This window comes from Patella vulgata, chromosome 7, assembly GCF_932274485.2.
Source record: "Patella vulgata chromosome 7, xgPatVulg1.2, whole genome shotgun sequence".
In the NCBI taxonomy this organism is placed as follows: Eukaryota; Metazoa; Mollusca; class Gastropoda; family Patellidae; genus Patella; species Patella vulgata.
The window spans coordinates 61,020,375-61,039,095 of NC_065885.2; the positions used below are offsets into that span (position 1 = coordinate 61,020,375).

At 38.4% G+C, this 18,721-nt stretch overlaps 1 long non-coding RNA gene across 1 annotated transcript; it reads left to right on the top strand.

Annotated features, from left to right (window-relative positions):
• The first annotated feature begins 3,556 nt into the window (after window positions 1-3,556).
• Window positions 3,557-4,944, top strand: LOC126827604 (uncharacterized). The gene is made up of 3 exons (XR_007682768.2): window positions 3,557-3,766; window positions 3,977-4,153; window positions 4,321-4,944. It is a non-coding gene; the product is annotated as an uncharacterized LOC126827604 (long non-coding RNA).
• Window positions 4,945-18,721: the final 13,777 nt, after the last annotated feature.

Sequence of the window (18,721 nt, forward strand, 5' to 3'; positions counted from 1 at the left end):
CTAAGTCTGCCTGATCATTCCCTTTAATATCAACGTGACTGGGGAGCCAGCAAAGGACTGTGTCCTTGCCGAAAAACTCATGTGATAGTAGCAGACGATAAATGTCTGCTACTAATGGGTGTACAAACTGTTTATTGGTTATTGCTTGTAAAGAGGACAGAGAATCTGTAAATATAACGTGTTTTAAAGTAGAAGATGATTGAATGAACTCCAAAGCCTGAAAGATGGCCTGGAGTTCAGCAGTAAATATGGAAGCAGCAGGTGGAAGTCTGACAGAAATGATTCCAGATGGTGTGACGGTAGCCGAAGCTACCCGATCACCATCTTTGGAACCATCTGTGTAAATCGGAGCATAATCACCATATTTAGACCTCAGCTCTCGAAAGAGAGACTGAAACACCGTGGAACTAGTATCTTTCTTTTTGTTTTTCGTTAGATCTAAATCGATCTTTGGAGGCGATATAGTCCAGGGTGGAGTACTAAACAAAGGGGTATTCGCAATACTGTCATGACTGATGCCGGCCTCTGACAAAAGGGGTTGGATGCGAATACCGAATGATGGAATAAAATTAGTTCTCAGTAAATATAGATGTTCATGATATGGTGTTAAATGAAATATGATGAGGCAGAGATGCAATTTTTGTAGCATACTGCAGTGCAAGTTTATCACGTCTGTCGTGCAATGAGGGCTCGTGCGCCTCGACGTATAAACTCTGCACTGGAGATGTACGAAATGCTCCTAAACTGGTTGTGTATGGTGTCAAGCTCTTTGAGACAAGACTCGCGGGCTGACCCATACACAATACACCCATAGTCGAGTTTGGATCTTATTAATGCTCGATATAATCTGAGCAAGACCTTACTGTCTGCTCTCCAGTCAGTGTTTGATAAGACTCTCAATATGTTGAGGGCTTTCAGACATTTCTTCTTGAGTGTTTTTATATGAGGGATAAATGATAATTTCTTATCAAATATCAAACCCAAGAATTTTGTTTCCTCTACAACTGGAATGGGGCTACCATCCAGTGTAAGCTCCGGATCAGGATGTAAACCTCTTCTTTGACAGAAGTGCATGCACACAGTCTTGGATTTCGAAAATCGAAATCCATTGTCAGTTGCCCATCGTTGAATAGAATTCAAGCAAAGCTGTTACTGACGTTCGATTGTCTGCATGCTTGTCGATCCGTAACACATCTGAAAGTCATCAACATAAAGCGAGCCGTCGACCCCGCGTTTAAGGCACGTCGGTATCGTATTTATTTTGATAGAAAAAAGTGTGGGAGACAATATACTTCCCTGGGGGACTCCCATTTCCTGGGGAAATGGGTCAGAGAATATTGATCCCAAACGTACCTTAAACGACCTATCTGCTAAGAAGTTTTTAATGAAGATAGGTAAGCGACCCCGCAGACCGAGGTTATGCAGGTCGCGCATGATACCATATTTCCATGTGGTATCATATGCTTTCTCCAGATCAAAGAATATAGCCACTAAATGTTGTTTCTGGATGAAAGCATCCCTGACCAACGTTTCAAATCTAACGAGATTATCAAGAGTGCTCCTGTGGGACCGAAATCCACATTGGGAGGTCTGTAATGAGGTTGTTTGACTCTAGGTACCAAACAAGCCTTCGATTGATCAATCTCTCCATGGTTTTGCAAATGCAGCTAGTTAAAGCGATCGGACGATAATTAGTAGGATTCGTAGGATCTTTACCCGGTTTAGGGCAACCCTTCCTTGAAGGTCAAATTTGACAATGAACCCCTCCCAAGTGTATGGCGCTATTGCGTGTCGCACATGCAGCTCAGTGGTTATGTTAGGGCGATAAGTTCATCATCTGTGAACATATTCTCAAAGCAAGTCAAGTGTCCATGACTATTTATCATATCACAATAAGCATAGGTATTTGCATTTCAGTATCCCCTACTTTTTTGTAAGAGTACATTTGTCTAAAGTTTTATTCTTTCCGCGACGTGGATTATAACAACTTTTGTTGTGCACTAAATACTCTTTAGAAAAATTTAAATCCCCGAATTCCTCCCACAATCGCAGTTTTCGACAGAGTTTGAGTTCACACATATTGGTTTTAGGCGTAGGTGTGAATTTCACCCCCCCCCCCTTTGTAAAAGTAGGATTTCAATTTCCGTAAAACTATGGGAAGAAATATTAATAATTTTAGGATTTAGTTTCTCCTTTTCGATAGATTCCGTTGATTGTTCCTCTGTTGAGATTCTTTCCTCTGATAAATCCCCTGTTTGTTCCCTCGTTGCTGATATATCTGTCCCATTGTTGATATTTCCTTTGTTCGTATTTCCTCTCTTGGAATTCCCCTTGATGAAGTCCGTTGGGTGTCGTTCTCCTGCTCTGTTGATAATCCCCCTGTCGTTTGTTTGTGGGTCGTCATGGTTTGCTGTGGCCCTGGTTATGACCGGGAGTATAACCTTTGAGGGTATTGTATTTAGAGGTCTGTTTTCGAGAAACCTTCCTCCAGTGATCATCACTAGGCGTACGAAGGTTGTTATCCTCATTATTTACCTCTGTGGAGGCATCCTGGTTATTAGTTTGTTCGAGTTCTTTAGTAGGTAAACTCGAAAGGAATTCTCTCTTTTTATTCCAGATTCTATTTGATTTTTCTTCTTCCATTTTAATCTACTTGGACCAAACTGATTTGAGTGACGTTTTGACCCCTTTAAATGGCCTGGCGATTCGTTTGATAACGATGAAAGTACTAGCCAAAATTTTAATTTTTAGTGTTTTTTCTCTAATATGTATATAGTTAAAGCTACTCTTAGGTGTTAGATATTCGAAATAAAGATGTTGCAGGGAAAAAAAACTATCGGGTGTATGAAGAGAAAAAGAATGAATATTCATAGACAACATATTGATACCTGTGCGAAGGATAAAACCTCTAATTTTGTTATATATCCATTCTACAATATGTCTACATCTGGTAATATACGAATGAGAATCAAAGAACAATATTTCATCGATAAATATCAACCGAAATTAAATGGTTTGATTTGAATATAATTTGAATTTGATGCATATAATTATCCATTATAATGACGTTATTACGTCACGCTATTGTTTCTATTTAATTTAATTTATTATTTCTTATACGCATTACATATACATCTCAATGCGTTAACAACAATGTATCAGTAAAAATAAAAATAGAACCCTGAAACAAAAACAATTGACTTAGCTAAACAGTATCACAGTACATTATACCTAGTTACCTACATTACTATGAAACATGTCAGTAATAAAATAATCATCTAGAATGGACGCATTTACTTTATTTATATATATATATATTCTTTGGACCCTTTATTAGCATTAATGTTCTTCATAATTTTAAGGCCAGTTATATTTATTATCATCATTCATTTTCTCTAAAAGCACATTTTAATTTAATACGAGTATATAAAATAATTCACATTCAATTTTTGTGTGGAATTTCTAAATCAATTAGCAAATGTTCAGGGTTGTTTTACATCGTACAGGTATTAGTAATTAACTCACGAAACTTCACAGGTAAATAGTTGTGTGTCATTCAAACAGGTTATACCTGTGTAATGTAAGACGTAGTTTGAAAGCATGAAATAGGTCAGAGTGCGTGTAATACAAAGTAGATAGGTGTTTCCTTCAGTAAACTTAAATGATAAATTGAAATTCGAATTATTGAGAATATTATTGTTTTATTAAGAGGATTTTACAGTTCTGTAGGAGTGTTAATTGTTTGGATAGTTAGGATCTTGAACAGGTAGGATTCAGATTATTATTGGGACTGTTGAATTGATTTTACAGGTTAATACTGAATAATTAAATAACAGTGTTAACTGGTAGGCTTCAGACCACTGAAATATTTTTGGCAATTATTGGCCTCGTTGAACGGAATTGTACATGTTCTTATGTTGGTTATGTAATCGTTTAAATATGTAGTCTAATTATATTACTGTATTTTATGTCACAGAATTAAAGATGTGGGTAAGATTATTGATATTGGTGAAGATGTTGGCGTTAGTTTATACTTTAAACCAATTCGTCGTTGACAGCGATACGGTGAACCAACCCGTAGATAGCGATACTGTGAACATCGATGATTTAAAACAATTCGTAGATATCGATACGGTGAACCAACCCTCAGATGGTAGGTTTAACATTATACTATAATGGACTGTTGAGTCTTGTTTTAACTCTTCATCTTGATCCAACTAAACTTCTAGCTGTTTGCAGTAATTGTAATTTACCGATTGGAACAATTTTACATCCTTTATACACCGCGTTCAATCCAACCAATTATTTGTCTATTTTCAGATGAGATATACAATCCGCCATTTGTAGGTACCAATTGGTTAATAGATCTATGGTGTATTTATAACCAGCAAAAAGGAATATACCCCATACCTCGCTACTGTAATTTGAAGCAACAAATTTAAAAACACACGGAATTGTTCACCACAGATTAAGATTGCACTTTGTACGCCCTTTGTTGTTTTTTTAAATGCAGGAGGCGCCATTTGCATTTTCGCTAAAATATCGAGTTTCCAACGACTGTACTCATCTTGATTATTTGACATTTACTTAAGAAAACAAAATCAAAATATCAACGCTAGATAAATCTCATCGCTTGGATTAACCCGGATTTAAACTAAGCCAAGTATGTTTCTCAACTACCATGGGAATAAAAGATGGCGGCGTCTTGTTACACTCGATGAAAATACATTTTATCATAACTCTATAAATACTGGACGGAATTGATTTATTACTAGGCTGATGATATTCCTAGGCTGATGATATTCCTATTAGAGATTAAATGTTCAAAGAGTTGCAAGGGATTCCTATAGCGCATCGAGTCTTTTATATTTAGCAAAAACGAACAATGCAAGGATCGATTTCAAATGTTGTCGATCATTTGATTATCCTGCTTGGCGTCTATAGTACTGCATTTACTTGTTTTATTTTAAAATACTACATTTGTTGTCCATCATTTGATTATCCTGGCTGAAATTGTGTTTTATCATACTGTATTTATTTGTAAATTATCTGTAGTTCTTAAATTTAAATACATTATTGTCCTCAAGTCAGACTTGAATTGAATTGATAGTACTTTTATCAAATTCCTCTCATAGCACACTGTATGACGTATGTCCGTCTTCATTAACCGAGTTCGGAGCAGAACAGTAGGACATTAAACCCCATTTCATTTTATTTCGTACGGAAAAGAAGCCTTGGCAGTTGGAATTTGATATAAGAGTAGGCACAATTCTCCTCATAGCACACTGGCGTATGCCCTTCTTCATTAGCCCAATCGGTGCAGAAAGGTAAGACGTGAAACCCCATTCTTTTTCCATTTACTTACTATGTCCGTGTCTATTGGGTTGTTACTACATGTAAGCTATATCCGTGTGAAGCTGGTCACCTTGAACTCGAATACAGTGGTGTAAAAACATGTGACGTAATACTTGACAACATTGACTTGTAAACATCGACTGTCTTGAGAGGAATTTTAACAATCTGAATAAACCTGTTTCAACTCTAGTTGAATCAAGAGCTTTAATATTGTCAAGGTCACCGAGTATCGTGCATACTTACATAGGACCTACATAGCAATGTTAGGAAATGTAATATGGGTACTATATGGGACTCAATGTGGGGTGCAAAAAAATGTAATATGGGGCTTGCATGGGACCCATTGGTTACAATCAACTAACTTAGAAATTAAATCGCTGAGTTTTAGCCAAAATTTTAATCTAGTTCTTAACTACTTATTTTTAAAAGTCCAACGAGTAAAGAATAATTTTTTACATGGCTTCATTGATAAATAAGTGAATGAATATTGTCACGTGAATGTCTATTTTGGGCGACTGTTTGCTGCACGAGCGAGCCCGTGAGAGCACTTTTCTCATAAACAAAGTTTTGATCCGCGTGACAACATGCTGATAAAACAGGTCAGTTTATATAGTAGAGATAATTGAGTCTGTGGGCCACTCTACCATATGGTTATTATATGGGACTCATGTGGGGTGCAAATAAATGTTATATGGGCATAATATGGGAATCATATGGGATCTTGTACCAAATAAGTACAAAACTATTTATATTTGGTTTCATGTTTTATTATTAGGACGGTTGAAATTCGTTGAGGTCTCCCACCATCCCGTCCCTTGAATTTGTCAGGAAACCAGTTCAAACGACTAACTGAAGCTTTGATTTCCTTGTTTGTGGTGTTTCAAAACATTGGATTTCTTCTGACTGGATCTGTAATTCAAAAGGAAAGCACATTAGGTCTGTTGATGTGCAACCTGACAAAGCAACAAAACTCTTTCCATATGATCTCCCCTTAGACCACAAAACACATACAATTCAAATCTAAATTGCACCTGAAATATGCAGAGGGTTCAAAACAGACTTTTGATGAACGATTGTAAAAACATTAAAATAAACCCCATCGTACCAGAACTATTATTGATTTGCATTTATTTCCAACAATGACGTATCATCAATATTACTTACTAAAAACAATGGTAGCTGTAGAATGTGCCCCTAATTCACGCTTGCCTTTTTATCCTGTCCAATTGTAACGGGGTTGTACATAAGTGACACTGAAATTTTTCATGATATTGTTAACGATGGACAGGATATCCCTGCCACTTAATCGTCCAAGTCGGTTTATCTTAAACAGAACGAAAAAACAAGTAAGTGCCCTATATTACCTGCAAAATATCACATATCGAACGAAACTATTCTTCCATAAATTCACATTTATTTTAATGTGAGTTGTTACGTCTTAAAACATGCACACCCAAGCAGCTTCATCATCCTGATCATTAACATAAATGGTTACAGTTTTTTGTGAAAAAAGGGCACCAGAAAAAAGCATTTATCTGTCAGTGTTGTTCTAACATACCTATATCAACAAATTTGACTCATAACTTTTTTGTTTTGGAGGGGGGGGGCATAATATTGAGTCCATAATAATATATATGTTTGTCATTCTGTTCAAGGTTGGTAGATACACCAAGGCTGAATATTTTGTGTGTAGGGGTGGCACCAAACTAGAGTTTTACCAAATTCAGTTATAATGTCCTTTGTATGTATTTCGTTGTATAGTTGATAAAACTTTACGACGTTTTGTCCAGCGAGAGCAAGAAACATATTTTGCCATGACACACATTAATGCGTGTTATAAGTTGAAAATGTAAATAGTCACCTTACTTTCTTGAAATGACATCTTTCTTGTACCAGAGTTTGCCAATATTTTCAAAATAACTGAGAAAAAAAAACATCCATTCCAATCCATCCTCATATTATTACAAAACATTTATATAAGTACTTTGATGCAATATACATATATGATCAAGTCAGTTAAGTAACAGATATAGCCTTTATAGGTCAAAGCAAACATTTTCAAAATATAGAAACTTTAAAAACTTTCATTTCAGTTTATTTTGTCGAAAAGTTGATACTCCAAAAACCATCAAGCATATTACTAGTATAGGAAAGATAGGACAAATTTACCTTTGATTAAATTTTGTGAACTGATTGCAGAGATGTGTACCACTTTGGTCTGTTTCTTGTTAGTACTAACTTTTAGCTGCTCTTGATGACTTTTTCCTCGCTAGACAAAAGATCATATATTTTTTCATTGTAGATTTCCATGTATGTGACTCGTAACATGGTCGGACCGAGCACGCCAACGGCCGGTGACCTAGTGACGGGGTCCCTCCGATGCTCCGAGGGCCCTTCATCGGAAGTCCCTGGGGCCACATTCTCCAACGTTCTGGGGAGAGATCTTTCTTCAAATTCGAAATTATCTCCGGTCTACGATGGGTCAGGATAGGCTAGTGTATTTGGTTCGGCTGGCCTCTGAAAGCGATATCCTGCGCACCATCAATGCCGAAGAAACCATTGCAAAATTCGCCAGGGGCAAAAAAAGAAGAGTGTTCATCCATTGATCATTATCATTCAGCCCCCCCCCACCCCCCACATTTTCAAAATATAGAAACTTTAAAAAATTTCATTTCAGTTTATTTTGTCGAAAAGTTGATACTCCAAAAAACATCAAGCATATTACTAGTATAGGAAGGATGGGACAAATTTACCTTTGATTAAATTTTGTGAACTGATTGCAGAGATGTGTACCACTTTGGTCTGTTCTTGATAACTTTTTCTCGCTAGACAAAAGATCTGAGATTTTTTCATTGTAGATTACCATGTAGGTCATTCGTAACAAAAATTTCTTGTTTGGTGCCTAAAAATAAAATAGTTTTCTTTGTTGGAAATGGTCAACGCCGGATTAACCATGGGGCCCAGGCCCCCCACATTAGAGGGCCCCCCACAAAAATCACAGTTGCGCGCCTCAAGCATGGTCGGACCGAGCACGCCAACGGCCGGTGACCTAGTGACGGGGCCCCTCCGATGCTCCGAGGGCCCTCCATCGGAAGTCCCTGGGGCCACATTCCCCAACGTTGAAGCAATATTGAGAATATAAACTGTGTATGATGATATCTAATTGTTCTGGGGAGAGATCTTTCTCCAAATTCAAAATTATCTCCGGTCTACGATGGGCTAGTGTATTTGGTTCGGCTGGCCTCTGAAAGCGATATCCTGCGCGCCATCAATGCCGAAGAAACCATTGCAAATCTCGCCAGGGGCAAAAAAAGAAGAGTGTTCATCCATTGATCATTATCATTCAGCTAAAACTCCGCGTAACTTTACCCCGTATAACGCGAATTATCACCACTTCGAACAAAATTCGTTGAACGAATATTTTCTTTCGTTTTCCTTTTATAAAACATCGAATAACTCGGAAACTGTAACTCGAATTATCGCATAGCTCGAACCAAATTTCCGGTAAAATCCTTATCTAAGTCTTATATTTACATAGCCTCACTCGAACTGTAAATAATGGATCTTGCAGGAGAGTGTGCCTTGGCAACTTTCCCGGAAACTTGAAGATTTGAAAAATAAACGCTTTTTGTGGCTTTATCTAAGGGTGTAACACATGGTCTTTTATTGTCGTGAGATCTTCTATCGGACCGAACATCGTCTAACTCGAATCATCGTATAACTCGAACAAATTACCCGTCCCCATCATTTTGAGTAGCGCGAATTTTGCTTCAGATTGACGTACGATTGTATATAAAGCTGTTGTTGTTGTTGGTATTTGTTGTAGGGTATAAGCTGAATTTGATGAGATGCACATCATGATCACACGAAATATTCAGTGTTAGACGTTCGTCAAAAATCGAGTCCGGCTTGGTCGTAACGTTACGGCCTCCATTCATCAAATTATCGTGGGGGATATAATACGATTCCGAATCAAGTGACCCCGTTATTTATCACTGAGCGACTTCACAATTAGGTTTAATGGAGCTCTGCTCACTTACAGTGGCGGATTTAATGGGCTTCATCCCCCTCCTCTGGAAATGCCATCATTTCATAGCACTCGCGCCCCAGCCGAGGGTCTCCTGGCCAAGAGGGGAGAAGAAGAAGGGGGGCGAATTTTTACCCGTTTGCCCGACGGCCCGTGTCTACACGCAATCGGTGTGGGACTTGTGAGAACGAAATGACGGACCGGGGGGAAAAGAGATGGCCAAGAGTGCCCCGTCTCGAAATTTGAGAGAGAGGCGGTCGGGTTGGAATTCCTCAGGAAATCACGTTTCCGGCCTCCAATTTCTGAAAATTTCAAAGGGGGGAGACCCACCCCTCCCCCGAGAACCCCTTGCGGCCCGTGTGTGGGACTTGTGAGAACGAAATGACGGAACGGGGGTTGGCCAAGAGTGCCCCGTCTCGAAATTTGAGAGAGAGGCGGTCGGGTTGGAATTCCTCAGGAAATCACGTTTCCGGCCTCCAATTTCTGAAAATTTCAGGGCCCCCACCATGGTTAATCCGGCGTTGCTCACTTGACAAGACACCATAGTGGCGACTGTCTAAGTTCGTCTGCTAAGATTAAGAAGACGGCCAGTTAAACCTGCGGTGAAGTTCAAGCTTCATTAAAAACACAATCACATATTTAATATGTTTTATTGTTAAATCTATGACCTAGTTATGAATCGCGATATGTATCGTATCGTGGCACATGAATCGCAATATGTATCGTATCGTGACTGCAGTCGCAATACCCAGCACTAAAATTACACACCGTATACATACTAGTAAATATAAAAGTTGAAAAGGTCAGTTCGTCACGATATATCAAGTCCCCGCGATATAAACATTGATCATTTCCAAGAGGAATTTTTAGTAGTTTTATAGCGTTTATGGACGGTGATTGGGTGAATAGTAAAGTAGCTCAAATTTATGGGACATGATGGATACATGTATTGTATTTTAAACGATTAGGCTATATATATATATACTATTCAAAAAAAGTAGGGGATATTTGATTTTTAAGTGTTATTAAAGTCACCTAATGAAACTGACGAAGAAACAAATGACAAAATGAAATGAAGTTCACATTCATCGATTTATTCCAAATGATCGTTAGACTAAGTAAGGCACAGACTGACCATTATAAGGGTAAAATGATATCCGGGGTTCAAACGGCAAAGTTACCACAGCATCACAACCAAGTCAGTAACGGGTAAATCCTCCTCTGTTTGCCAAACAAGCATTGATCCGACGTGGCATACTCCTAATGAGACGTCTAAGGTCATTTTGGTCCAGATTGTCCCATTCCTGTTGCAACGCAGCAGCAAGTTCTTGGACATTGGCAGGACGTTGTTGACGTTGACGTAACCTCTGTCCAAGCATGTCCCAGACATGCTCGATGGGGGAGAGGTCGGGACTCAGTGCTGACCAAGGTAATGTGGTGATGTTCTGTTGTTGGAGGTAACCTGTAACGATCCTGGCCCTGTGACATCTTGCGTTGTCATCCTGGAAGATGAAACGGCGGCCATGACGTCGTGCGAACGGCACAACATGGACTGCCAAGATGTTGTCCCGGTAGTACTGGCCTGTAACACGCCCTGCAACAACATGTAAAGCCGTTCTTCCAGCAACAGTGATGCCTCCCCACACCATAACAGAACCACCCCCAAATCGATCATGTCTGATGACGTTAACGTCTTGGAAGCGCTCGTTTCGACGACGCCACACCCTCCTACGTCTGTCCAAAAAATCAACAGTGAACCTTGACTCATCTGAAAACATCACATTGCTCCAGCGTCGATTATCCCAGTGTTGACGATCGCTACACCAACGACGTCTTGCCTGAATGTGATGATCTCTCAAACAAGGGATCACGCGAGGACGTCGGGCGCGAAGGTGACCCCTATGCAGTCGATTCCGAATCGTCTGGCCACTCACTCTCACACAAGTGTCTGTTTGAAGACGAGCGCTGATCTGATTTGCTGTGATGACACGATTTCGCAAGGCCAAGGTACGGATAAATCGATCCTGGGCTTGAGTTGTCGCCCTTGGTCGACCTGAGCGTGGTCTGTCCTGTACAGATTGTGTATCACGGTATCTGGACCATAGCCTGCTTATGACAGACTGAGAAACATTCATCGTCCGCGCCACAACCGCCTGTGTTGTGCCGATCTGTAGCATGCCAAGGGCACGTAACCTTTCATTTTGGGTAAGCCGACGCATATCAAAATTTGTTTTCTGGTCACTAAAACAATTAAACTGATGTTTCCACCCTGGAATTCAATGCCACAATGACTGTAACATTCAAAGTCAGAGTCGTGCAAATCTTGGGTTGGACCCCCATGATGATCCCAAGCATCACCTGCATTCCATGCGGTAGCTATTGGTGCGTCACATGTAACTGGAAATGTTTCTTCTGTTAGGTTCTATAGTGACTTTTTTCGTAGTCATTTGCATATTTTAGTATTATGCCCCCAAAAACAAATATCCCCTACTTTTTTTTAATAGTATATATATATATATATATTCATTCATGTGTGGATTTCCCAGGGTGTCTTGACAGAGATTGGATAAATGAACTTTTACATCCGGGATATAATTTATCACAAAATAAATATTCCTATACATAATTAAACAGGGTGGAGAGAACATAAAGTTTGGTCGGGCGTGCTCGAGGTCTTGGGGAATGATTCAAAATCAGAATCTCCGAGACAATATTGCTGGTCATAGGTGCATCACACGTATAGGATTAGAGTGGAGTGAATACACCCCCCCCCCCTTTCCCACACACACGTGGAACGCGCTTACCACCTATTTCTTCTGATGTTATTTATTACAAGTAGCGTCGAGAGTTCGCCATTATTGACTGGATGTACCTATAGTATGCCATGGCGACCTTGAGAGTGCATATACAATGACTTATATTACACGCCGTTAGAGTGTTGTGTTCTTCCCGCTCGTTATGTCAGTTTGGGAGAAAAATAAGCTTGAACCTAGAGTAGCGTCGAGAGTTCGCCATTATTGACTGGATGTACCTATAGTATGCCATGGCGACCTTGAGAGTGCATATACAATGACTTATATTACACGCCGTTAGAGTGTTGTGTGCTTCCCGCTCGTTATGTCAGTTTGGGAGAAAAATAAGCTTGAACCTAGAGTGCGAATTTAGGCCATTATTTATGACGTGTAACGACGCTGCCTTTGATTTAAAAACAAAATAGATGTTCAAAATCGAAATTAATGTAAAGAACGGCGCAAAACGAAAACAAAACCCAATAAACAAATCCGCGGACAATGAAACGCACAGAAAGTACGCACACAATGCCAATCTGTTCCACATAGGCATTGCGAAAGTCATCTAATAACTCTGTAAAGGATGACTGCTTTCAACATTTGACGTCACATCACGCAGTGTCAATCATTGACTCAATGGCGCGTGCATTGTTTACATAAGACGTTACTGGCCCGGGCAGAATGGTGCCTTTTACTCATTTTATATACCCATTTACACTAAACAGGACATATTATTTTTGACCTACCTCTACTTTAAACATCTTATTTATTGTTCTAATGCTTGAAAGATATGTTTTAGAATTTACTTTGCAGAAGCAAAAAAAAGGTAATATTTTGGGGCTCATTAGGCTGCACCGATGTCATCCTTATCAGTAAATGTAGCGGCCTAGCGAATATTCACTTCTGATCAGTGTGTCGCAATGCATGTAATATACAACAACCGTATTAAATCAAGTGAATGAATCGGGTGGTCAGCCGTAAACGCCCACTGAGCTGCACGGCCACAATGCGTCAATAACAAGAGCATCGCTAACGCTGCAATATACGTCCACAATCCAGCTTTGATTGATATGGTACTTTTTAAAATGATAAGAATGAACTATGAAATGGCTGTAATGTGATCAGAGGCAAAGAAGGCTAGGCGTTTGGTTTGTTTTGCCAAATTTACAGACACTGCCCCAGGAGGTCGGGGCAAGCATCAAAATAAATAGTTGCTGTCTTTACGGTATAAGGAATAAATATGCAAAGTTCCAAGATGATCCATTCAGAATTGCAGCCTGTAGACGATAAATACAAAAAATGGGTGTGGCTCTGCCCTTGGGGGTTGGATATGGAAACGATATAAATAGGTACCATCCTGTTATTGAAATGACAACATCAATAGTTGCCGTCCTTAGGGTATAAGGAATAAGTATACCAAGTTCCAAGATAATCCATTCAGAATTATGGCCTTTGGGCGCTAAAGGCAAAAATTGGGTGTGGCTCTGCCCCGGGGAGGTCGGGGCATTCACCAAAATCAATAGTTGACGCCCTTAGGCTATAAGGAATACGTATGCCAAGTACCAAGTTGATCCATTCAGAATTCCGTCTTGTAAACGACAAACACAAAAATTAGGCGTGACCTTGCCCCTGGGGGTCGGGACCTGCAGTTGTTGTCCTTAGGCTATAAGGAATACATATCGCAAGTTCAAAGACAATCCATTAAGAATTGTGACCTGTAGGCAATTCACAGAGACACAAAGAAAAAATGGGTGTAGCTCTGCCAATGGGGGTGGGGCAATCACCAAAAAACAACAGGGGGCATCCTTAGGATAGAAGGAATAGGAATGCAAAGTTTCTAAAGGATATGTTAAGAATTGTGGCCTGTAGGCGACACAAAAGGCACACAAACATTGGGCGTGGCTCTGTCCCAGGGGGTGGGGCATGCTCCAAATATAATAGAAGTCAGCCTTAGGGTATAAGGAATAAGTATAAAAAAAGTTTTCAAGGCGATCGATGAAGCATTACAGGCTGTAAATGACATACAGACACACAAAAAGAAAATGGGCGTGGCTGTCCCTGGGGGGTGGGCATTCACCACAAACAATGGGGATGGTCCTTAGGATAAAGGAATAAGTATGCAAAGTTTCAAGGTGATACGTTAAGAAATGCGGTCTATAGATGACAAACAAATAAATACAAGAAATGGGCTCTGCCACTGGGGGTCGGGCATGCACCAAAAACAATAGGGATCATCCTTAGGGTATAAGGAATTCATATGAATTTTTTTCAAGACGATCGATTAAGGATTGTGGCCTGTAGGCGACACTAAGTCACACAAAAAGAAAATGGGAGTGGCTCTTCCCCTGGAGGTTGGGCATGCACCCCAAACGATAGGGATGTTCCTTATGATAGAAGGAATATGTATGCCAAGTTTAAAGGTGATACGATAAGAAATGCGGTCTGTAGATGACAAACAAATAAATAAATATAAGGAATGGGCGTGGCTCTGCCCCTGGGGGTCGGGCATGCACCAAAAACAATAGGGGCCATCCTTAGGGTATAAACAATTAATATGAAAAATTTACAAGACGATTGATTATAAATTTTGGCCTGTAGGCGACACACAGACATATAAAAAAAGAAAATGGGCGTGGCTCTGCTCTTGGGGGTTGAGTATGTACCCCGGGCATGCACCAAAAACAATAGGGATTATCCATAGGGTATAAGGAATAAGTATGTAAAGTTGATATGTTAAGAAATGCGGTCTGTAGATAACAAACAAATAAATAAATATAAGGAATAGGCGTGGCTCTGCCCCTGGGGGTCGGACATGCACCAAAAACAATAGGGATTATCCTTAGGGTATAGGCAATTCATATGAAAATTTTTCAAGACGATTGATTAAGAATTATGGCCTGTAGGCGACACGCAGGCATAAAAAGAAAATGGCCATGGCTCTGCCCCTGGGGGGCGGGCATGCATCCCAAACGATAGGGATGTTCCTTAGGGTACAAAGAATAAGTATGCAAAGTTTCAAGATGATACGTTAGGAAATGTGGCCTGTAGACGACAAAGAAACAAATACAAAAAATGGGCGTGGCTCTGCCCCCGGGGGTCGGGCATGCACCAAAAACAATAGGGGTCATCCTTCGGGTATAAGGAATAATAGTATGTAAAGTTTCAATATGATCACTTAAGAAGTGTGGCCTATAGGCGACACACACACCCACACACCCATACATACACACCCACACAGACAGGCAGGGGCGACGGCAATATACGTCTACATTGTGAACGCTCTATTGCCAAAAGTTAACATCCGATCTTTGTGAAATTTATATGCAATATTTAAATTAGGGAAACTGAGACGCCTATTGAATTTCAGCAATTTCTGTTTATCACTTCTAGAGTTCTGACCCTTGTTTAACTTTGTTTAACCTTGTGAACGCTCTAAGGCCAAAAGTTATCATCCGATCTTTCTGAACTTTATATGCATTATTTAAAGTAGTGAAACAAAGAAGCTTATTGAATTTCAGCAATTTCTGTTTATTACGTCTAGAGTTATGGCCCTTGTTTCACTTTATTGAATTTTGTGAATGCTCTAACATCAAAAGTTATCTGCCGATCTGTATGAAATTTACATCCGTCATTTAAATTAGTAAAGAGAAGAATCCTATTGAATTTCAGTAATTTTCGTTTATTACTTCTAGAGTTATTGCCCTAGTTTCACTTTGTTCAACCTTGTTAATGCTTGATTGATGAAAGTCATCATCCGATATGTATGAAATTTATATGCATCATTTAAATTTGTGAAACGAAAAAGCCTGTCAAATTTTAACAATTTCTGTAGATTACTTCCAGAGTTGAGACCCTTAGTTTCGATTTGTAGAACCTTGTGAACCCTCAAACGGCAAAAATTATAATCTGATCTGTATGGAACTGTCTTGTAAAGGCCCCCAATTACCTACAAAGGAATAAATATGCGACAACCCTTGTCGACTGCTCAGACGATTTAGCCACTATGGGTGTATGTTTCGTTGCCTGGCAACCTATATTTAAAATGGGTCATTACATGACAGAGTACACAATAGCTCAATATTTCTTAAAATTGAACTCATTCCTGTGCATATTATATAACTAACATGGCATTATGTCCATCAAAATGTGGGCCTGTTTTAAAAGTTCAATTTGTATAAACGATATGTCTATATGGAACCAATTTGCCAGAAGTCAGGAACCAATTTCATTCAAATGATCATCTCGATTTGTGTAGTACCAACCAATATATAACATATATATAGTACATCATGTTCAGATAATTCCCTGATTTGAAATAGGATTTCAAAAGTTTAAAATGCGATTTTCTCGAAACCAGAAAAATGGACATGTAACATATGCATACTCAGCCATCGATATAATTTTAACAATGATGCGATCGCTCTTGAGTCATCTGATTTACATTAAGAATATTACAAATCGTCTACGATTCGTTGTCAAGCCTCTTTCTAAAATAAAACACAATCCCCGAAGTAAATAAAACATCTATTCGTCATCAAACAATAATATCGACATTGACGCTAATGACGTGAAATCCTCTATCCGGGTACTGAAATAAGTTTTTTGAAATGAATAATTTTCTTAAAGTAGTAACCTTGTATATGACAGTCACGATATATTTTATCATTCCCGGTACTACGTGTAACTGCAGGGTAATCCACGGGCATATTGAACTTTTATTTAAAATATTTGACGCCATTTCCGGTACTACGTGTAACTGCAGGTTAATCCACGTATATATTGAACTTTTATTTAAAATATTTGACGCCATTTCAGGTTAATCCACGTAAATATGACAGTTTATTTACAATATTTTACTCATTTCCGGTACTACGTGTATTGCAATGGTTTAATCCCGACATTTTACATCATTTCCGGTAATACATGTAATTTCTGATTACACCACCGTTTATTTATAAAATGAACCGGTACTGTATAATTATGCTGTAAGTCACGTGATTTTTGGCATATAGCTATATAATATGCTCTGAATTAACCCCATTCAGTCATTTCTTATCGATAACAGTTTGTTTTTAAAAGTTGTACAGATAGTTTTAAGTTGAAGTTTTTGTTTGAATCCAATTGTTTATTTTACTGGTAAGTTTGGTTATAACATTTATTATTGTGACGCTACGTTGAACAATGTCTACACAGAGGCGCGTATAGATCTGGTAATGCTCGGGGTTAACCCCTGGATTGTATGCACTTAGGACTCAAATATAGAGCCTCATACTGACAAATGTAAGAAAGTGAGACATTTTAAAGATGGCGAAACATGACAGTTTTAACAACAAATTTGACAGTGATAAATTCATATTTCTAAAGTTTGAATTTGATATTGCCAGTCTTTGATTGATGCTCTAATCTTCGACCAATCTGCACGCCACTGTATACACAATAACCTTCATAAATCTTATCCGATTGCATTCAAGTATTTTAATTAAAATAGATGACACGAGATTAATATAAATATAGAATTTTATTTCAGTGGTATCCAATTAAGATTGATGACACTATTATATTTTTTTTTATCTAAATATAGAATTCGATTAGTTTTAATGATGTCTAATTAAGATGGATGAATCTATTTTTTTATTTAAATTTAAGGAATGAATGAATGAAATGTTGTTTAATGACACGTTAGCTACAACCGGGCTATATTGCGCCAAACCCATGGTGATATTTACGAGACACATTAAATGAAATCAAAAAATATTAATATACATAAATAAAAACAAGTATCACAGTTAGCACTATTAAACTTAAATAATATTATTTTATGTATATCAAATATTTAAAAAATAAAATATCGAAAAACAGTATATATACAAATTAAAACTTTCTATGAAAATGTGTCTCCTTTAAAAAAAATCTAACGCTTTACAATATAGACCCAAGTGGGCAAATAAATTCTGTAATGACTGACAATTATTTAAATTTAAAGTTAAAGATTAAGTTCAAATGATAAACAATTGGTATTATTTTTTTATCACTAAGTAAATTCTTGTATTATTTTTTGTCAACTTCTTTTTCCGCCGTTTAATTGCAGTCTGTTATACGTTTAAACCACCCAATGTTCCCAAAACCGCCTAACCATTCGATCAATAAATAACAATTGCTACCGGATCAGTCAAGCTAGCACACAATAAACCGTCGGGTTGCCAGTTAGTGCTTGCCCCATGGGTGTTTTGGTATATTCGAGTATTTTGCTATTCGAGATTGGGCGTCTATACTTTCCATATGTTTCAAATTTGCCATACTTTTATTGGAAATAACCATCTGATAAATACTTACGTGACAATGTATCTTTAAATAGTCACGGTAACGTTTCATAGTCTAGTTTAAATAGTAATGGTAAAGTTTGAAGTTCCACTTTAAAATAATTATGGTAAAAGTATGTATTGTCATTTTAATGTGTTTTAGGTTGCAGATAAAATATGGTTTTCAAGATGAAGACAACGATGTTGTTATTAATGTTACTGGTCACGGTCTTTGCAAAGCCTCCAAATTT